Raw genomic sequence first — 19,513 nt, 5'->3', positions numbered from 1 at the left:
CACCAAGCTGAACATTGATTTTACATGGAAAAAAGGCAAGGGAGTCTCCCACTTTAAACTCCATTGGCTGCAGGAAAAAAGTATGCCAGGAATTCAGTCTTGCATGGACCCTTTAGAAAAAGGGCCATAAAATTGGAAACTCATGTCCAGCTGTGTGCGTTTTCTATTGTGGTTCATTTGTCTTGTCTCCACTAGAGGTCTCTAGGGCTTTGAAAGCTTAAGGAACTACCATTTTAGCATAATGTTCTGCTAGTCCAATAAAAATAAAAATAAAAAGGTATAAAAACTTGGATTTTGCTCCAATTTAAAACTGGGCTAATACAGCACCAACCCCTTTCTCGCACAACAATGAGCTTGCAAATTAACTATTCTGAAGAATGTATTCCAGAGACAGGGATGTTTTGTTGTTATGAGGATATTTATTGGGCTCACAGATCGTGGAAACTTTTAGACCTCGGATACTATTGTCCATGAGCTTCTTAGAACTACACGCTCACTAAGATGTAACAGAGTAGTTTTTGCAACTCAGTAGACTCATTTTCAAATTTTAGGAGCTCATTTAAAAAAGGATGCTTTTTTCCAGTTGGATGCAGAAGCTTTGCTTTGACATCTTTATTTAATGAAGAGTCATATTGCTTGCAGAATCCTACTCTGCATGGTTCGAAATTGGTGGAAGCAGGTAGTTACTCCTAACATAGGTTAGTTTTAAAGCAACAGTTACCAGGAGCTAAGCTTGGCTACCCAGGCCAACCGGTGCCTCACAAATACGTATACATGACATTAAAGAAATGGTTCACCCAAAAATGTTTAACTTAGAAAGAAAAACTGCAGCGTTTTCAAACACAACCGCGTTGTGTTTCTGCCTAAATCTGCTTTCCCATTTGGGGCTCTCAGGCCCACCGTGGGGAGCCCGAGAGCCCCAAAAGGGAAATCCGCTGTAGGCAAAAACACTGCGGCATGTAAACACAACCGCGTTGTTTTTCTGCCTGCCTTGGCTTTCACTTTGGGTCTCCGGTTCTCCCGGGAGCACCGGAGACCCAAAGTGATAGCCACGGCAGGCAGAAACACAACGCGGTTGTGTTTGAAAATGCTGCGGTTTTTCTTTCTAAGTTTCTCAGGCTCCTCCGACTCGGAGGAGCCTGAGAAACTTAGAAAGAAAAACCGCAGCATTTTCAAACACATTAACGTTGTATTTATGTTTGCGGTCGCTTCAAAAGCGACCGCAAACATAAATACGTTTTTAAAGCTGCGGTTTTATTTCTAAGTTTTCCGGGTAGAAAAAAAAACGCAGCTAGTGCTTATTTTTAAAAAAAAATAAATAGCACTTACCGAGATGCAGCTGCAGCTTTTCTGCCTGTAGTCTCCGGTCCGCGTCCTCAGAGTCCCGGCACCAATGAAGGAAAAGCCACCCAGTGGTAGCTTTTGTGTACTACAGCTGGCTGGCTTTTCCTTCATTAGTGCCGCAAAAGCAAAAGCCAGCACAGGCGGGCATCCATTTCACAAAATGGATGCGCCCATGTGCTTTCTTTTTTCAATTTTTGAGCTTGAATTGCTCAATATTTTACATAGGAACTTAAAAAAAAAGTGTGAGTATATTTGTTTTATTATTGCCCATCTTTTTGGGCAATAAAATATTTTGGGCGAACCATTCCTTTAACTATTATGGTTGGGAATGTTAATGCAGAAGAATTGGGACACTTCTACTTTATCCTGGTTCCACAGAGTTGGCTCCTGCCTAGTGGGGAATGTCCGACTCCGAGGAGCTGGTTTATAGCTCCTGCTCACTGAACTGTAATGTCAAACTCTGTTCTATATTTTAGATAAGACTGGCATATCTTTAGACAAAGGGCCAAATTCTCCAACATGAATGCAAAGGGAAAGCTCAAAAGAGGTGGTTGTTTTTATTGCCATGTATTGCAGAAATGTGCAGGTCACCTTATCCTCAAAAGAAGAAAGGCACATTTCAGGGGAGCTGAACAAACATGCATAAGATTTGTTGGGAGCGCTATGCCCACACTGGGGTAGTAGACTCCCAGCAGCAACGTGGATGTTGTGAGTGCATTTTGCGTGCTCACTGTTCTGGAAGGTCACAGAACCAAAGCCTAATGAAAGTAGCAAAAATAAGTAAATTAGATAAACAATAAGGATGTGATGAAAACAGGAATTAATGGGATCAAGACATGAGAGGGGGCGAATCTGGGATCAACGTCTTTCACAAAAGAAAGCAGGCAGCTAGACAAAATGAGAGAGGAAACGTTGTTGGTTTACATTTTGCCATAGCACTGCCTTTCCACGACCTTAATGTTTATTATTTTTCCTTAAATCCCAGCAAACTCTTGATTAGGGCTCCTCGATTGTATTGGCACCAGAAAATGTTGGTTGCCACCATGCTAGACTGCACAGATGGAGAGCAAGAGTCTTAGTTGGTTGGGAAGTCGTTAATGCTATGATGCTGCTGTCCGTTTGTCTTTGAAGATCAAACTGTAATAAACCTTTTCCGCTCATCCCACAAGAGAAATTAAGATTATTTTCCAACGTTTACACTGTGAAATGCTGTAAAAAAAGACAATTCTATTTCTATCGTTGTTTGATGGATAGAAATTTAAGTGGGGAAGCAGCAGTTCAGAGTGCTGTGTTCCCACTTCAAAGAAAATGAACGAGAGGTTCAGAAATGAGCCCCTTATCTATTGTCTTACCCTGTGCCTAGTCCAAACAGACGGACAAAGGTCTTTGTTTTTTTCGAATTTGAAGGCACATCAAATTTGTGGATTCAGCATGGGCATTGGAAATGTGCAGAAAGGCCTCTTATTTGCACCGAGGGAATGAAAAAAGGCATTTGAACCCGCGCCTCTTCAGCTGCCCTTTTGGGACGGGGTGCACCTTTTTCGGTGCAAGTGAGGAGCTAGTGCATCTCACTTGCATCAACAACAAAAAATTGAGAATCAAATCCAAAAATGTTTCTATTTTCCAGGTGAATTACAACAATCCGATTAGAACATGAATGAGTTTTTTTTTAAGTGTCCATTTTGTAGGAGAGTAGACGTTGATTATATCTCCTTGAACTGTAAAGGGATGTGCAAGGTAATTTGATCCTTGTTTAAGATTTCACATTTATATTAAAAAGTTACCTTTTCCAAAAGCACTTTATATATTTTGGTAGGTTTTGTTTGTGCATAGACTGATTGTGAGGCCTTTGCGTCAAAACCGATTAACGGTTTGTCAGTGCTTTCTTACTTTAATCTGCTAGTCAACATATACTATAAAGTACAAAAAATGTTTGTACATTTGTAAATGTATTAGATTTATGTAGATTATGTGGTTTGATTGTTTGCATTTTGACAAGTTGTATTAGGATTCATTAAATTGTTAATTTTTTTTATAATTGGATATGTTTATTGATACTTTGAGATTCATTTCTTTAGATCTTTCTTTTTTTAATGTTGTCCTTTTTTTATTTAAAATAAAGAGGGGTGGATACTTTAAGAGTCATTTATTGTAAGAATTTTTTTTTTTGTTTTGCAGATTGATCCGAAGGATACATTTTTAGTATACATTACAATATTAGCAATGGTCACATACATTGTTGCAACAGTGCCCCATAATTTTCTTTGTGCAAAGCCAGCATAACACTGTTGTAAAATTCTCTTGTGCACTGTTGGTGTTGAGGCATAGGCCAAAGGCTGGGTTGCCTTACTGAACCTACGGTAAATTCTATAGCTATAGAGTTAAAAAAAAACACTAGCTGCCACTGTCATTGGCAATGCAAAACACGGGACGAGTAAGGACACCCCACTACTATTCTTTCCTTGCCCTACTGGTTTGTCCAATACCTTTGCCTTTGGAAGTGTAGCTGGAATGCAAGTCAGTGAAGAACAGGTATACTGCATCTCAGGGACAGAGTGGGATTGCAGGCACTATGAGTCTGTGTCATATTCATCATCTCTGTCATGCACTTTGCTCAGAATTGGGCAATGTGCAAATGCACTGTGCTTGGACCGTGTTAAAAAGAAACATACAGACTAAGATTTAAATTTTTACATAGCGCTTGCTAACACGTTTCATAGTACCGGAGTTAAGCCATTTAAATGGTACAAAATGTATTAACCCCAGAAAACCAAAAAAGGAGTGTTTCCTGTTGGGACATGAAAATCTGACCCAAAGATCTCAGCAGCCATCACCCAAGTCTAATCTAGCTATCTTGCATGCGAATATGAGGTATGTAAATGTGGTGAACATTAACCAGAAATCGGTTAATGTCTACAGGCATGTAGTGTAGCTGAAAGTGTTACAGGTCCTTTAGTTATGCTAATCATGCATTGCTGTAGTGTTTCGACTCTGCTAAGGCAGCGCTTGGAATTATGGGGAAGAGTGGTTATTAGAAATCACATGCAATGAGACACCCTAAAACAGCAGGGATATCAGTCCTGCTGGCTTTGAATGTGCAGTCAAGGCAGCTGTTAGCCTGCTCAGTTTATTGCCCAATCCCCCTTTGTGCATTCCTTTCTTCATGGGCAGAGGGGCTCTCACATGGTGCCCAGTGCGCCCCCCCAGTGCCCTATTATCCACCGCAAGGCACGAAAATCTGCCTCTGCTACTGCCTCTCATGCTGTCGGGAAATGGAATGGGAAAGAAGCAAAGAGACCCAGATTTCTAACAGCTGTGGCTGCCTTTCTGTCCTCTCCCCCTGCTTTATAAAGGTCCAAGAAACCAAGCCGGCTGGGAATGTTTTCTCTCTTTTTGGTGGCAAAGGAGTGAGCAAATTGTGCGAGTCACACCTCTCAACTCACCTGTTTTTGGCGGGTGCCACCAGCCATGGAATCATTTGACTCAAATGCTAAGCCCTTAACCCAGGCTTGTACAACGTTTTTGAATGTGGGCCCGAAGCATTAACATTGTGTCACCCAGTGGGCCGGTGAGTCAAAAGTCAACATTCTCACCAAAAGCAGTATATTAAAAAGTGATAGTGTGTGACCTTTGACACAATAGCATCACAGGCATTGATAGACATGCAGTCCCAACAATAGTTTTTGGTGTCGGGGCAGTGATCAAAGGTTAGTTGCTTGTGATTTCTTTCAGTGTTTGTGTTCATATTTTTCTGAAATAGTGTGGACGACTGAACGTAGCGAAGGAGCTATAAGGATCTAGGGCGGGCTTGGGTGGGTTCTCACCCCCCCAAGAATTTCTTTCAAGTATGGGGTTGAAATGGTGCATTTTACAGCAGAAAAAGTGACCAAAAAGCCATAGGTTTACAATCAGTTCTAAAGGGGAACATGAAAATTCAATGTCACCTACAGCAGACAACAATATTTTACAACACAACACATGTTAATGATCACTGTGTCCACAGTGTAAGACAGCACTGTCACTGATGTAACACGTTGTCATGCTGGTTGTGCCCAAAATATGCCTCTGTAGCAACAGGTCTATGCTGGCTGTTTCCAATTTAGGCCAGCATTGTCCTGTACAAAGCATGATTGATGCTGCCTGAGCATGTGCAGTGTGCCCAATACATATGCCAGATTATCTCTGTAATACACATTCATTACTTCTGTGTTAATGATCGATGCTGCCTGTGCAGTGATGTGCCCAATACATATGGCAACTTATCTCTGTAATACACAGTCATTACTTCTGTGGTAATGAAAGAAGCATAATCCAATTCAACAGATAAAATGCGGAAAAGCGATCACCCAAAGGTGAACCTAATGGAGTTACTTCACTATGCACATAATAGTTTTGACCAGTGTTGCGGAGTAAATATTTGTTAAAAGGCACAATTTGCATCCCATTTTACAAAAACAAAAAAAAAACCTTGGGTACTATTCAAACCGGGTGATTTCTGTTTGCCATAAGCAATGTTTTCTTTTGACCCACACCCAGCACAGCTCCTGCAGCTCCCCTCTGAAAGCAATTGGGTGGCTGCATGCATCTGATGTTAATAGGGGTATTTATTTATTCATGCAATGTTTGTGGGATACCTGTATATTTATTTATTCATGCAATGTTTGTGGGATACAGGTATCTGACAAACATTGCATAAACATTAACTGGGTTGTGGACCCACACTGCATGACCTTTCCAGGAGAAGGGGACATTGGAGTGCAAAACCTGACACAGGAAAAGCAGAGGGTGCAGGAGTTTCGAGCAGGAGTGATAGTTGAAGAAAGGAGAGGCTGGTAGAGGAGATGGGGATGGAGGCTGTGACGTGGAGCAGTTAGGAAGAGAAGAGGAGGAGAAAGTGGGGACAAAACGTGAGGTGAAAAGAGAAGTTAAGGAACAAAAGGAGGAGGAGGAGGCCAAAGGAGGGGAGGAACAGGAGGCTGCAGCAAAATACATTCTGCCACAAGACCAGGGGCTCTGTGTGCAACCAACCTACTCACACACGTGACTTTCTTTCACCAATAAATCAGGGGAAAGCGTGAACTCAGTCCCCCACTACTAGAAATAATGCAGTCGAGTATCCTTCATTTGGGGACATCACATGTACAATGGATGAGCCTCACCCTGGGAGATCTGCCTTTCTGATCACAGATTCTCCCCTGCCAGGTAAGTGTAAGTTGCAAGCAAGAGGGCAAGGGTTGGGCCCGTTCTGGAAGCCCCGCTAAGCGAGGGTGAGAAGGCAGGCCCTGACCCAGCCCTCCCGGAAGCCCTGAGAGTCTGCAGAGCTGCCTGTCCCACGTGTAGGGGGAAGCTCCGGCAGAAGAGGCACATTGTAGCACAGCTCCTTTCATCAAGTCCTGCTCGGCCCAAGATTTGCATAAATTCAGGCCTGGCCACCAGCCAGCAGGCTCAGTCGGAATGCAAGCAGGCCTGGTGCAGTGTGCCCACTGGCCTGTCGGCCCCAGATGGGTCACCCCGCTTAACAAGAGTGTCTCAGGTGGGGTGCCCCCCAGCAGGACACGGCAACGCCATGAAGGCAAGGCCCGACCGTGACCGATCGGTGATCGGACGGGGCCGGCAGCGGCAGCTGGTAGCCAGCTCCCCACACTCCCGCACACCCCCATGAGCAGGCTGGGCCTTCTTAAGGTTGGAGGGCCTGGGCGTGAAAACAGAGCCAGGGCAAGGTGGCATCAAGAACAACAGGGGCACCGGATATCATGGGGCGCACATGTCTGGGGTTAGACGCCTGTGCACTTCACCCCTCCAGTGAATGCTGGCCTTCTTTACTGCTGCAACATTCTGCTGCAACAAGACCAGGGACTCTGTGCGCAACCAACCTACTCACACACGTGACTTTTTCTTTCTTTCACCAATACATCAGAGCTGTGGACCCCTGAGCTGCTCAGGGCTGGCTCTCTTGACTGCAGCAAAAGAAACTCTGCTACAAAACCAGGGGCTCTGTGTGCAAACAAACTGACTCGCACACTTAACTTTTTCTTTCTTTCACCAATAAATCAGTGGAAAGTTGCAAGCAAGTGGGCAGGGGTTGGGCCCGACAAACCTTTCATAAATAAATTAACTGGATCGTGGCTGAGGACTGTAACTGCCTCTGGTGACCCCTTTAAAGGGGTCACCAGTGTCAAGGAGTTCCCCCCTTCTCACCTGAGTCCGTTCTTTACCGGCGTCCTTGGTTGCTGCCTTCTTACGGATGGAACGGGTATTGAAGAAGGCGGCCCGTGTCTCTGCCGAATCCAGAATGCGTTCAGTTTCCCAGAAGGCCGAATCCAGGAATCCAGAAGGCAATGCAAGTTCGCTACAACTCGAATCCAGGAGGGGATCAAGGAAGGGAAAGCGGAGTGGAAAAAGAGAAGAACCGCGAGCTACGGAGCACACGTCTGGTCGCTACTTCGCAATAGCATTGAGACGCGCGGAGCTGCCGAAGGCGTGGTCTAAAAATAGAGAAAGGTTACGTCCAACGCATGGAGCGAGAAGGGAATGCGCTGGACGGCCATATTGGAAGTATTAATGTGTATAAGCCCGTTGTGACAGGGACCATGAGGCCCAAAAGGGGCACACCCTGCGATTCATGACAGCATGCCTCCTCCGAAGACCCTTCCCTCCTGGTTTGCCCGGGTGGATGAGGTGGAACTTCTGAGCAGCCGTGGGACCTTGATGTTTGAGACAGGCTCCCAGGTTCTTTCGCTAGGAGGATATCCTTTCCATTCAACACAGTATTGAAGCTGGCCCCTTCTATACCTGGAATCACAAATCCGAGATACCTCGTATTCCAATTGGTCATCGACCAGTATAGGAGGAGGTCTGGAGGGTTTTTGGGAGGATGCATAGTAGGGTTTCAGTAAACATGTGTGAAAGACTGGGTGTATCTTCTTCCAGGATTCAGGCAATTTGATCCAATAAGAAACAGGATTTATAATTTCTTTAATGGAAAATGGACCATAGTACCGAGGGGCCAGTTTACTAGGTTGTAGATGTCGGGGTAGTAATTTTGAGGATAACCAGATCTGATCACCGACTGCATAAGAAGGGCCAGGTCTTATCTAGAATCTGCATATTTCTTGGTCTGTTTCCTGGCCTTCTCCGAGAATTCCTTGGCTTCCTTATGTATGTTGACAAGGTTTTCGATCCAGGAGCCAACTGTAGGTACTAGTGTAGATTGAGGAAGAACAGAGGCAGGACCGATGGATGAAATCCTTGACTGCAATAAAAGGGGCTGATCATAAGTGCCGAATGGTCAGAGTTATTGTAAGCTAATTCAGCCACGGGTATCAGGAGCGACCAGTCATCCTGGACCTTGGTGGTAAAGCATCGAAGGTACTGTTCCAGGGTTTGATTGACACGTTCTGTGATTCCGTTGGTTTGAGGGTAGTAACCTGACGAAAGGGCACGTTGAATCCCTAAGCATTGACAGAGATGTTTCCAGAATTGTGAGATGTATTGAGGTCCGCGATCCGAAATTATCTTGGAAGGGAGTCCATGCAAACGGAATATGTGTCCAGGAAGATTCCTGCTAGTTCAGAAGAGGATGGTAGTTTACGCAGGGGCGTAAAATGAGCCATATGAGTGAACAAGTCTATGGTAACCATGATGGTGGTGTACCCACGGGAAGGTGGCAGTTCCACATTGAAGTCCGTAGCGATAATCTCCCAAGGCCTTGTTGGCAGTGTAGGTTGTAGTAGAAGGCCCGCTGGTTTCTTGTTATTGTGTTTATTTTGGCTGCAGACAACACAGGATTGAATGTACTGCTGTACGTCGGGCCTCATCCTAGGCCACCAGAATTGCCTTTGTATCAGACGGAGGGTATTGGTGACACCACGATGTCCGGAGTGTAGGGTGTCATGACAGAGATTCATTATTCTCTGTTGTAGTTTTTTCGTAGGGATGACCAATACATTGTCTTTGAACAAATAACCTTCCCGGACCTTTATATTCCATTGGTTTCTTTTGGATGTGTCCTTCCTCAGATCAGAGGATTGGTTTTGGCTTGGATTTCTTCAAGGAGGTTGATTGCTTGGGCCACAAAGATCGTGGGGGAAAACATCTGAGGATATGCCTTGTCTTCAGTGGGCTCGTAGTCAGGTCGTCGGGATAAGGCGTCGGCAATCAGGTTTTGTGATCCAGGAACATGAGTGATATGGAACTGGTACTGGGCGAAGAAATATGCCCAACGCGCCTGATGACTGTTCCTACACTCCAAAGACTGTAAAATCTGGAGGTTCCCGTGGTCCGTACGGACCTGAACTGGATGTTTACCTCCCAGAAGTAGATGTCGCCACTCAGTGAAGGCTTGGCGAATGGCTAACAATTCTTTTTCCAGGACTGAATAATGTGTTTCACTGCGAGCCAGGGTTTGTGAGAGGTAAGCAATTGGGTGTTCCAGTTTATCTCCTAATTCTTGTTTCAGGACTGCGCCAATGGCATAATTTGAAGCGTCCGTTTCTACCAGGAAGGGACGGCTAGTATCGGGTTGAGCCAAGATAGGAGCTTGTGCAAACTCTGCCTTTAAACGCTGGAACGCCATATCTTGTGGTGTTGACCAGAGGAAAGGAGTCTCTTTCTTCAGGAGAACAACAATCAGTTGTACTATCTCAGAGAAATTAGATATGAATTTCCGGTAGAAATTGGCAAGTCCCAGCAAAGATTGAATATGTTTCACGGAAGTAGGAGTAGGCCAGGTCAATATGGCTTTTACCTTTTGAAGGGTCCATACCAATTCCTTCTGGGGTAAGAATAAACCCTAGGTAATGGACGGAGGTCACATGAAGCAAGCATTTTTCGGGTTTGGCCAGGAGTTTATGATCTCGGAGTCTCTGCAACACTGCCTTCACGTGCTCTTCATGTTGTATGGGATCCTTGGAGAAGATCAGTATGTCATCCAGATATACAATAACAAAGAGAAACAACATGTCAGAAAACACCCTGTCCATATAGCGTTGGAAAATTGCTGGGGCGTTAGCCAATCCGAAGGGCATGACTAGATATTCATAATGGCCAAAGGGTGTTCTGAAGGCGGTTTTCCATTCGTCCCCTTCCCTGACACGGATCAAATGATAGGCGCCCCTGAGATCCAACTTGTGAATATTACTGCGCCTCTCACGGCTTCCAGGATATCCGAAATCAGGGGTAACGGGTACCGGTCCTTGTGGGCGCATTAATTTAGCCCATGATAATCAAGGCAGGGTCTCAGTTCCTTGGTATCCTTCTTGGGAACAAAGAATAGAGAAGCACCAGCAGGAGATTTCGAAGGTCTTATGGTGCCATTTTCAAGGTTGGTATCCAGGTATTCTCTTAGGGCCTTCTTCTCGGGTTCGGAAAGAATGAACATCCTGCCGAAGGGAATCACTGCAGAGGGTTCTGTATCTATTGCGCAGTCTTCAGGTCTGTGTGGGGGTAAGGCCTGGACAATGGCAGTTGAAAACACATCAGCATATGCTTGGTAGGCCTCAGGAACATGCATGACATTGGATACCATTAGTGGTGTCTGTTGTTCCTTTATTGGTTCCTTTGGGTGTGTTAATGGAGGTTCTAGGGTTAGACAGTGAGACATGCAAAACTCCGAGCCTAGGAATAGAGAACCCGCAGACTAGTTGATATATGGGTTGTGTTTCTGTAGCCAGGGCATGCCCAATACCAAGGGCTAATGAGCTGACTTAATAATGTCAAACCTGATCAGCTCTTGATGGTGATTTATTGAAAGCTGAATCTCCTTGGTCTGGAGGCTTATGGGCCCTGATGTGAGGGGTCTTCTGTCGATAGCTTCCACAGGTTGCATGGTGCTTCGTGTTTCGTAGGGAATCTGATTTTTAGCAACCCACTCATGATCGATGAATATTCCCATAGCTCCGCAGTCTACCAGTGCCAAAATGGAATAGTTCCAATTCTTGGATGGTGATAAAAAGGCTTGTAGTACCACCAAATTGTTTTGTCCAGGAGAGTTCAAGGATGGAATGGATGTGGAGCAAACATCTCTCTCCCGAAGCTCTGCTCCATCTAGGATCGGGAGCTGGCGTTTCCCGAACGCCGAGGGGGTGCTAAAGGACATTCACTAACCAAATGCTTATCTGAGGCACAGTACATGCACAAGCCCGTATGAATTCTCCTCATTCTCTCTTGTGAAGATATGGGTCCACGAAAGGCCCCAATCTGTATGGGCTCGGATTCTGAGACTGGGCTTGGGTTGATGTCCGGTCTGGGGGTACCCTCAAATGATACCTTGGAAGGAGTTCCCTTGGATTTTTTCTTTTCTGACTTCCTTTCCTGGATACGGAAGTCAATCTGCATGGCAAGATCCATTAATGCCTGGAACGAGCTTGGTCTTGCCACTCTGGCCAGGTCATCCTTAATTTCTTCGTTTAATCCTCTCCTGAACAGGGCAAAACTCACCTCTGTGGACCAGTCAGCTTCCTTTGCCAGTTGTTTAAATCGGGTCACATACGTGAGCATATCATGGGCCCCTTGCTGAAAGTCTAACAAGCATTCGTGTGATATATAGACCTGCTCAGGGTGGTCAAACATGTCTTTTAGCGCCTGTATAAACCCATCAAAATCGTCCAAGAGGGCATCACTAAAGTTAACGAGGCGAGTGGCCCAAGTCAAGGCATTCCCGGATAGGTGAGATATTATAAAACCCACCTTAGCCCTGGGGGAGTCGCAAAGTAGTAAGGCTTGAAGGGGAAAGTGAACCAAGCACGAATCCAGGAATGCACGAAGGGTCTTTGGTGAGCCGTCGTATTTATCCACGACGCCGCCCAGTATAACACTTTCTTTTGTAGTAGAATCCCGGGATAGGACCAATTGTTTGAGAGCGGCGTTCTCCGCTTTCAGATTTTGTACCTCGGTTGATAGTTCCTGCATACGACGCATCAAGTCCTGCACGGAAGCCTCCATGTCGATATCGCCTCCGATTGGGTGGCGTCTCAAACTGTCAAGGAGTTCCCCCCTTCTCACCCGAGTCCGTTCTTTACCGGCGTCCTTGGTTGCTGCCTTCTTACGGATGGAACGGGTTTTGAAGAATGCAGCCCGTGTCTCTGCCGAATCCAGAATGCGTTCAGTTTCCCAGGAGGCCGAATCCAGGAATCCAGGAGGCAATGCAAGTTGGCTAGAACTCGAATCCAGGAGGTAAGAAGAAGGGGGGGGTCAAGGAAGGAAAAGCGGAGTGGAAAAAGAGAAGAACCGCGAGCTACGGAGCACACGTCTGGTCGCTACTTCGCCATAGCATTGAGACGCGCGGAGCCGCCGAAGGCGTGGTCTAAAAATAGAGAAGGGTTACATCCAACGCAGGGAGCGAGAAGGGAATGCGCTGGACGGCCATATTGGAAGTATTAATGTGTATAAGCCCGTTGTGACAGGGACCATGAGGCCCTAAAGGGGCGCACCATGCGATTCATGACAACCAGAGGCAGTTACAGTCCTCTACCATGACCCGGTCCTCAGCCACGAAACGGTTAAATATTTGTCGGATACAGGTACCCTACAAACATTGCATGAATAAATAAATCTGCCTCGCGGGCCAAATAAAATGGCTTGGAGGGCCGCATTGTGGCCCGCGGGCCGTATGTTGGACAACCCTGCCTTAACCAGTCCATACACTTCAATGGCCTGTTGTGACCTATGCTCCTCCGGGGCTTGTGCTCCGCCACATCATGCAAACGTGACACACACCATGTGATCCCTCGAATAAAGAGGCGAGCGGCTTCCCGCTCACCAGCCATTGCCACCAGACTCCTGCCTAAGCAGGACATTTCAACGCGGCACACCAAGGCATAGAGCCTGCACTGCAGAGCCCTTCATGACGGAGGGCTGCCACCCGCGGGCCACCCAACAACAGGTGAGAAGGATGGGAGACGGCGCCCCGCGATCCCGAACATGGAGGGGCTAAGCCAGTCCTGCCACGCGACCAGCCTGGCGAAGCTCGCTCCCACATGGGGAGTTTGCACCTGGCCAAAAGGAAAGCTGGCCTCCCTCGTGCCTGGTGAAGCTCGCTTCTGCCTGGAGCACGGCACAACAGGGCCAGTGAGATCCCCCCCACACACACCTTTGGTCTCCCTGACCCTGTGTGTGATGCCGCGGGCCTCCCCGGCATGCAACAGATCTGCCAGCCTCCCCGGCGTACCAGAGATCTGTTGGCCTCACCGGCATGCAAGCAATGAGTTACTCCCGCCTGGGGGAAGTCTGCACGTGGCACGACCCACTGCCTGCAACGGCACCTGCCTGGACGAGCCTGGAAGGGCCTTGGCTGCAAATCTGCTGCTCTGTCTGCCTTGCTGCACTTATTCAAATTACTCCCGCATGGGGGAGCGAATGCAGGCGGCCGCTGCCACGACAGACAAAGGCCTATCGCCATTCCCACCTGTCACACTCCTGACTGGGGGAGCCATGGCCTGCTGCCTAAAAACACTCATCCACCACCAAAGACGCTGCGCGGCAGACACCGCTGCTGCTGTGGTCTGAAATAAGAGCCTCACCTGGGCGAGAGAAGGAGCGAATATTGCAGCAGTCGAGAGGAGTAGCTCACATCGCCGCAGCCTGCATGCCTTAACCCGGCTGCGTCTCTCGTTTCCAGAGGGTGCAGGTATGACAAAACTGAATGAACAGGCTGCTGCACTGAGGAAACAAGTGCTCCGAGCTGGGGATGGGGGAACTGAAGCAGCGCATGGCCGCAGCAAAAGAAATGTCTCCCGCCTGGGGGGGTAAAAGCAGAGCGACTCGTACTGCTGCTGCTAGCGCCTCCTGTCTGTAGGAGAAGGTGCCTGCACGGCCACACTGATTTGTTAATTCACCATAGTTGCATCAATAGATCCTACAAGGATGACTTAACGGCTGGGACAACGTGGGTTGGCAGGACGGTCTCTGCCACCACTGCAGTGTTTGCTAAGAACTCCCGTCTGAAGGAGCGTGGGCAATGACACCCCAAACGCTACCACAGCCATCCCCAACCAAGCTGAACCTGCAGCTTGCAACACCAATGAAGGCAGCCAGTAGCTCACAGGTTCCGTGCACACGGGAGCTCAGACAACGGACAATTACTGCTGCTGCTTCTGTACCCCACGCAGCAGATTAGGGATGTAACGTAACGGTATAACGTTAAAGATACAGTGAACAACTTAATTGAACAATAACAACCGTCATGTTGTTTATACCGGTATACAGTTTATACCGTTAAGTGTGCTTTTCAATCCGATTTGGAAAGGCTGCAGTAAGCAAGTGCTGCGCAGTCTTGGTCTTGCACTGTTGGATGTGCCGACTGACAAGGGGGCCTTGTTTGGCAGACAAGAGCATAGGGAAAGTGAGGCCACATTAGTAAATGCAGCTTTGCTGCTGTGACCGCTCTTTCTCTGTGATCAGTAGAGTTGGGTCAAAGATCAGCCGTCTTTGCGCAAATTGTATTGAAAGCTGCCCAGTGCCTGAACCTTTGTGTTCCCCATGCAAAGCTGGTTTCGATGAGCTGACTGACTGGCTCTATAAGCATACCGGAGACTCCATTTCATAGACTCTTCCAGACCTGGATTTCATGGGCAAAAAAGTTATTTTGTTTCAGGCATTATTTATTTGAAAGGCAGCATACAGATTTGAAACATTTTCACACAGTCATGCTGCTCCGTGCTACAGGTCAGACCTTTTATGGCGATTGTCCCGATTTTCAATTTGCAATTAGCAAGACCACAGGGAAATCACGAGGGTGGGCCGAGGGCCTAAGGTGAAAGTGAGCATTTTATTTTTCCTTTTGTTCGTATGTAAACAAATGTAATAAAACAGTGACTTGCAAAACAGTGGAGCCAGGAGCACTTTGCTTAGCAACTACTCAGCCAGCGGGAGCAGAAATGTATTGATTCAGCCTGGCTCGGCATCATGTGCCATTGGAGCAGTAAGTTAAGGTCCTACTGCACTGAGCAAACACACATTGGAATGGATCTTGCTCTGGCTGTGCAAATTGTGAAAAAAAGGACGGCCAGTGAAGTCATGCATATCTAATTACTCTCCCCAGGGTTTAGATTAAAGGAACTTAAGTTTCTCATGGTCATGAATTGGATAGCCACCCAATTATGGTTTAGCTTAGAATTATGTGATCTGTAGTTTCCAATTTGAAAGATGGGGAACTACACATCCCAGAATTCAAAGGGGGGAATGAACTGGATGCCCTTCTGATGCATGTCCACAAACAACTTTAGCTCTGTAGACCAGGCACGGACTGGCCTTTAGGGTAATAGGCCCATGGCAGAACCAAAAATGTGAAATGCTTGTGTGGGCCAGTTTTTTGTGTCAAAGCGGGGCACTTTTTTGGCCAAAGTGGGCCAGTTTGATGAGTGACTTCACTATGCGGCTAATAGTTCTGACCACTGTTGCTGAATAAATATTCTTTTAAATGTACAATTTGCATCACATTTTATCAAAAATCTTCCCCTTGGGTACTTTTTAAACAATGTTCCAAAAGGAACGAATTCCCATTTACAACTGTGGGCCACTTTTATGTTGGTGCCCGAGACAGTTGTATGCCCCAGTCCGACCCTGCTGTAGACTGTGTGAACACTGGGCCTATCAGTGCTTTCTGCTAGTAAATAAACTGCCCCCCCCCCACTGTCCTCTGTGTAGATTTGCACATTGGCACTAGTGCTGTTGCTTTGCTTGATCCTTTACCTACCTGCCTTCTGCATATGGCACTGGACTCAAGCAGGCAGGGCAGATTCTACATTCAATTTGAAGTATCCAGAGCAATGGGGGTGAAATATTTCTTAGGTCTATTCTCAATTTGTGACACCACCCATGAAAGCATTCCTCCCTCTGAACTCGCATCACAAGGGTCAGGCCTGGGGAAAACTGTGGTGAGGTGGTGATCTAGGCCATACTTGTGCCGATATGTATTTTAACTTAATTTTCAAAGTTATTCTTTTTTGCCACTATCTTTAAGAAGGTAAATGAACATGTATTGCAAGAATAAAGAAAGAAATCAACAGCGCCCACTGAACGCTGTTCCTTTAGGAATACATGGTCAGTGGCGACTCCGACATCAGACCTTCATAATGCACCAGGCAGATGTTAAACAAGCCATAGCGATTAGATCAATATGCAATCTTTCGGTGTGTCTGTGTTGGCTATGACATTTTTCCCAAAAAAACACAGCATGGGATTTCAAACCGCACATGAGTGACTTTTCTCCCTTTAATGGGATAAAAAGTTGTCAGAAGAAACTTTGTCGCAGCAAGTGGTCATGATGCCCATGCCATGTAGTTCCAAAAAAATGCAAGTCGAGGCCAATTCACTCTTTCATTCAAGGCGATCAACGAGAGTGCCATGAAAGACCAATTCTGCAGCCGCCTTAGATTCCTGGAGGATCAGCTAAATATGTGCAGATGCAAGTTTTAAAATGCTACCTTGCTACAGCTGGAAAATCCTGCCTGCGTATTCGTAAGTTAACTAAAAAGCATTAACTTAATGGTAGGTTAAAAGAACTTCAAATGCAAAAAAGGCAATGTAAAAAAAAATATATATATTTTTTTTCGGCACAAGTAGTTTCAGTTGGAGCAGTTTTTAATGCCATTCCGTAAACCACACGTGCCTGACACAAAATCAATATGTTAGCAATAGGAAGAATAAATACAGTACCAAGAGGGAAAAGGATTTCCTTTGGGTTGGCGGCTTTGGGGGTTTATATATTTATAAATGATAATATTTTCTAAACATATGACAATGGGGGGGATTTCCCTGGTTCTATCATTGAGTTCACATATAATAAGTCACACCGCGAAATTCACTCATCTCTGCTGGGATTTCTTGCTGTCATACCAAAGGGTAACATGTCCATGATTACTGAACACCTATTGGCCCGCAAGTATACTAAAGGCTGTAATGTAAAGAGAGAGAGAGTGTGTGTGTGTGTATGAACACAAGAGCATACTACCATCAGCCTCCATTGATCTGTGGCATGCTGATTATCAAGATGGCAACATGTTCATCTTCACCAGTAGCCAGTGGGGGAGCTAAAAGCCTAAATGACCACTTAAGAAAAGCTATTAAGTTTGCTTAGCCAGTCGCAGCAGGGCCCACCTCCCCCCTCCTCCTCCTCCTCTCCACATGTGTGTTTGTGTTGTTTGGTGGAAGCAAGGGGTGGCATTTCAGTGGAAAGTATATTGAAAAGGCCAATTCTGGCCCTGGGTGCCTGGTTTTGTTTGTGATGATAAATCTGACAATGTATGACCTTTTAAGAAAATATTTGTTAAGATTAGTTAACCCCACCTGCTATGCCGCGATAACCATGATATAGCGTCATTTGGCAAGATGTCACGGTATCCTGATACCGTGACACCCCTACAGCAGATGTGGCTCCCATACGCGGCATTGCCTGCACGTGGAGATGTTGGCCCTCTACATTGTAATGATGACAGATGTAAGCATTTTTCCTGGTATTCGTAAGCAATGATGCATGTGTTAAACTGCTCCCCTGCATGTTCCTGGATGCTTAAAGTGGACTCAGTTATGATATATATGTCGGAAGCTGTGATCCAGCTAAGGTGATGCACATGACATAGACCCAGTAAACGTGCATGTCAGTGTTGCACCAAATCCCCTAGACTAATAAAGATGTCCCCAGGGCAATGCCCAATGTCCTGATGGACTGAATGGGTGATACAGCATGGTTGGATGTATGTCATTTTTCTTTGTGGTCATTAATGTAGTGTTGTTTTACTTTATACACCTGGCATGGGATGTTGTGACCCAAGCCGCTCCAAGGTTCGTGCACCGCCACGTGTCATGCACACGTGGCACACATCATGTGATCCTTCAAATAAAGAGGCGAGCGGCTTCCCGCAGCAGACAACACCAACCACACCAAAGCAATGCACATCCCGAGGACTCAAAACCAACAGCTGCCGCGCAGAGGAACAACCCACCTCGCCCGCCACCAGGCCAAGGCTCAGCAAAGACCCAGAGGACACCCACTACATCCGGGCTGAGCTATGCTGGAGTCCTAAATCCACCACCCAAACCGCCGCAAGCTGCCACCTCAGCACAGGAAGAGGGAAGAGAGAGCTCCATCAACTGGGAGACCATCATCGTGAAGGGGCTTAACATCAACCCCATCATGACGACGGTGGCAAGGCTCATCCTGAGCCTATTCCGGGGCCAAGAGACGAACCAACAAGGCACCTAAACCCAGCTATGCCATTGTGATGTGGAATGCCAACAGTATTCAGAAGAAGACAGACAAACTCCTTCACCTGTTGGAAACGAGAAAGGTGAGTGCTGCTTTGCTTTCCGAGACCCACCTGCAAGGAAACCAGAAGCTGAGCCTGGCAAACCACAGAGTGTACCGGACCGACCGACCTGCAGGAGCCAAAGGAGGGGGGACAGCAGTGATAGTGAAGATGACGATCAGCCACCATGAGATTGCACTCCCACCCCTCAGAAGCATTGAAGCCACTGGAGTGCAAGTCAAGACTGCAACAGGACCACTCCGACTGATCGCAACTTACTGCCCTCCGAAAGCAAAGCTGGACCTCCGAGACCTGGATGCTTTGCTGGATTCGATGGTTCCGATAATCATCGGAGGAGACCTCACTGCCAAACACTGATGCTGGAACTCCAGGACTGCCAACCAGAGGGGGCGGTCACTGATGGCGTATTCCAGGAAGAACGACTGTGTGGTAGCAAGCCCGACTGAGCCCACGCACTACCCAGGTGTAGCAAGTCACAACCCAGATGTGCTGAACACCGTGCTACTGAAGAACCTGCAACACTCTGTGGAGCTGGAAAAAAATTGTGGAGCCGACCTCGGACCACAACCCAGTAGCAATCATTGTGGGAGATGAGATGGAACCCTACCAGCAGGCCGAGAAGTACAACTTCAGAAGAGCTGACTGGAGCCGGTTCAAGGAAGAGCTGAACATCAAGGTCACACCAACCCCGCTGAGCACCAAGGAAGACATCGACAGGCTGTGGAAGACTTCACGACAGCAGTCCAGGAGGCAATCAAGAGCAGCGTTCCGAAGCAAAAGACAACCTGATGTTCCATCTACGACCTACCGAGAGGCATCCAACAGTCAATCGCCAACAAGAACCGGGCCCGACGCCAGTGGCAGAAGTTCTGCACGCCTGATCTCCTGCAGAAGTACAACATGCT

The 19,513-nt window shown here is 46.8% G+C and overlaps 1 protein-coding gene and 1 pseudogene across 2 annotated transcripts in view; both read right to left on the bottom strand.

The window, feature by feature from the left end:
* Positions 1-19,513, bottom strand: part of TRMT10A (tRNA methyltransferase 10A) — a 477,951-nt gene that overhangs the window by 455,572 nt on the left and 2,866 nt on the right. The window lies entirely within an intron of this gene.
* Positions 6,408-6,554, bottom strand: LOC138517259 (U1 spliceosomal RNA; annotated as a pseudogene).

Source organism: Ambystoma mexicanum, chromosome 6q (assembly GCF_040938575.1).
Source record: "Ambystoma mexicanum isolate Mex_15411 chromosome 6q, UKY_AmexF1_1, whole genome shotgun sequence".
Taxonomy (NCBI): Eukaryota; Metazoa; Chordata; class Amphibia; order Caudata; family Ambystomatidae; genus Ambystoma; species Ambystoma mexicanum.
The sequence above is the reverse complement of the archived record's forward strand: the minus strand, read 5'-3'. Positions and strand labels throughout refer to the sequence as shown.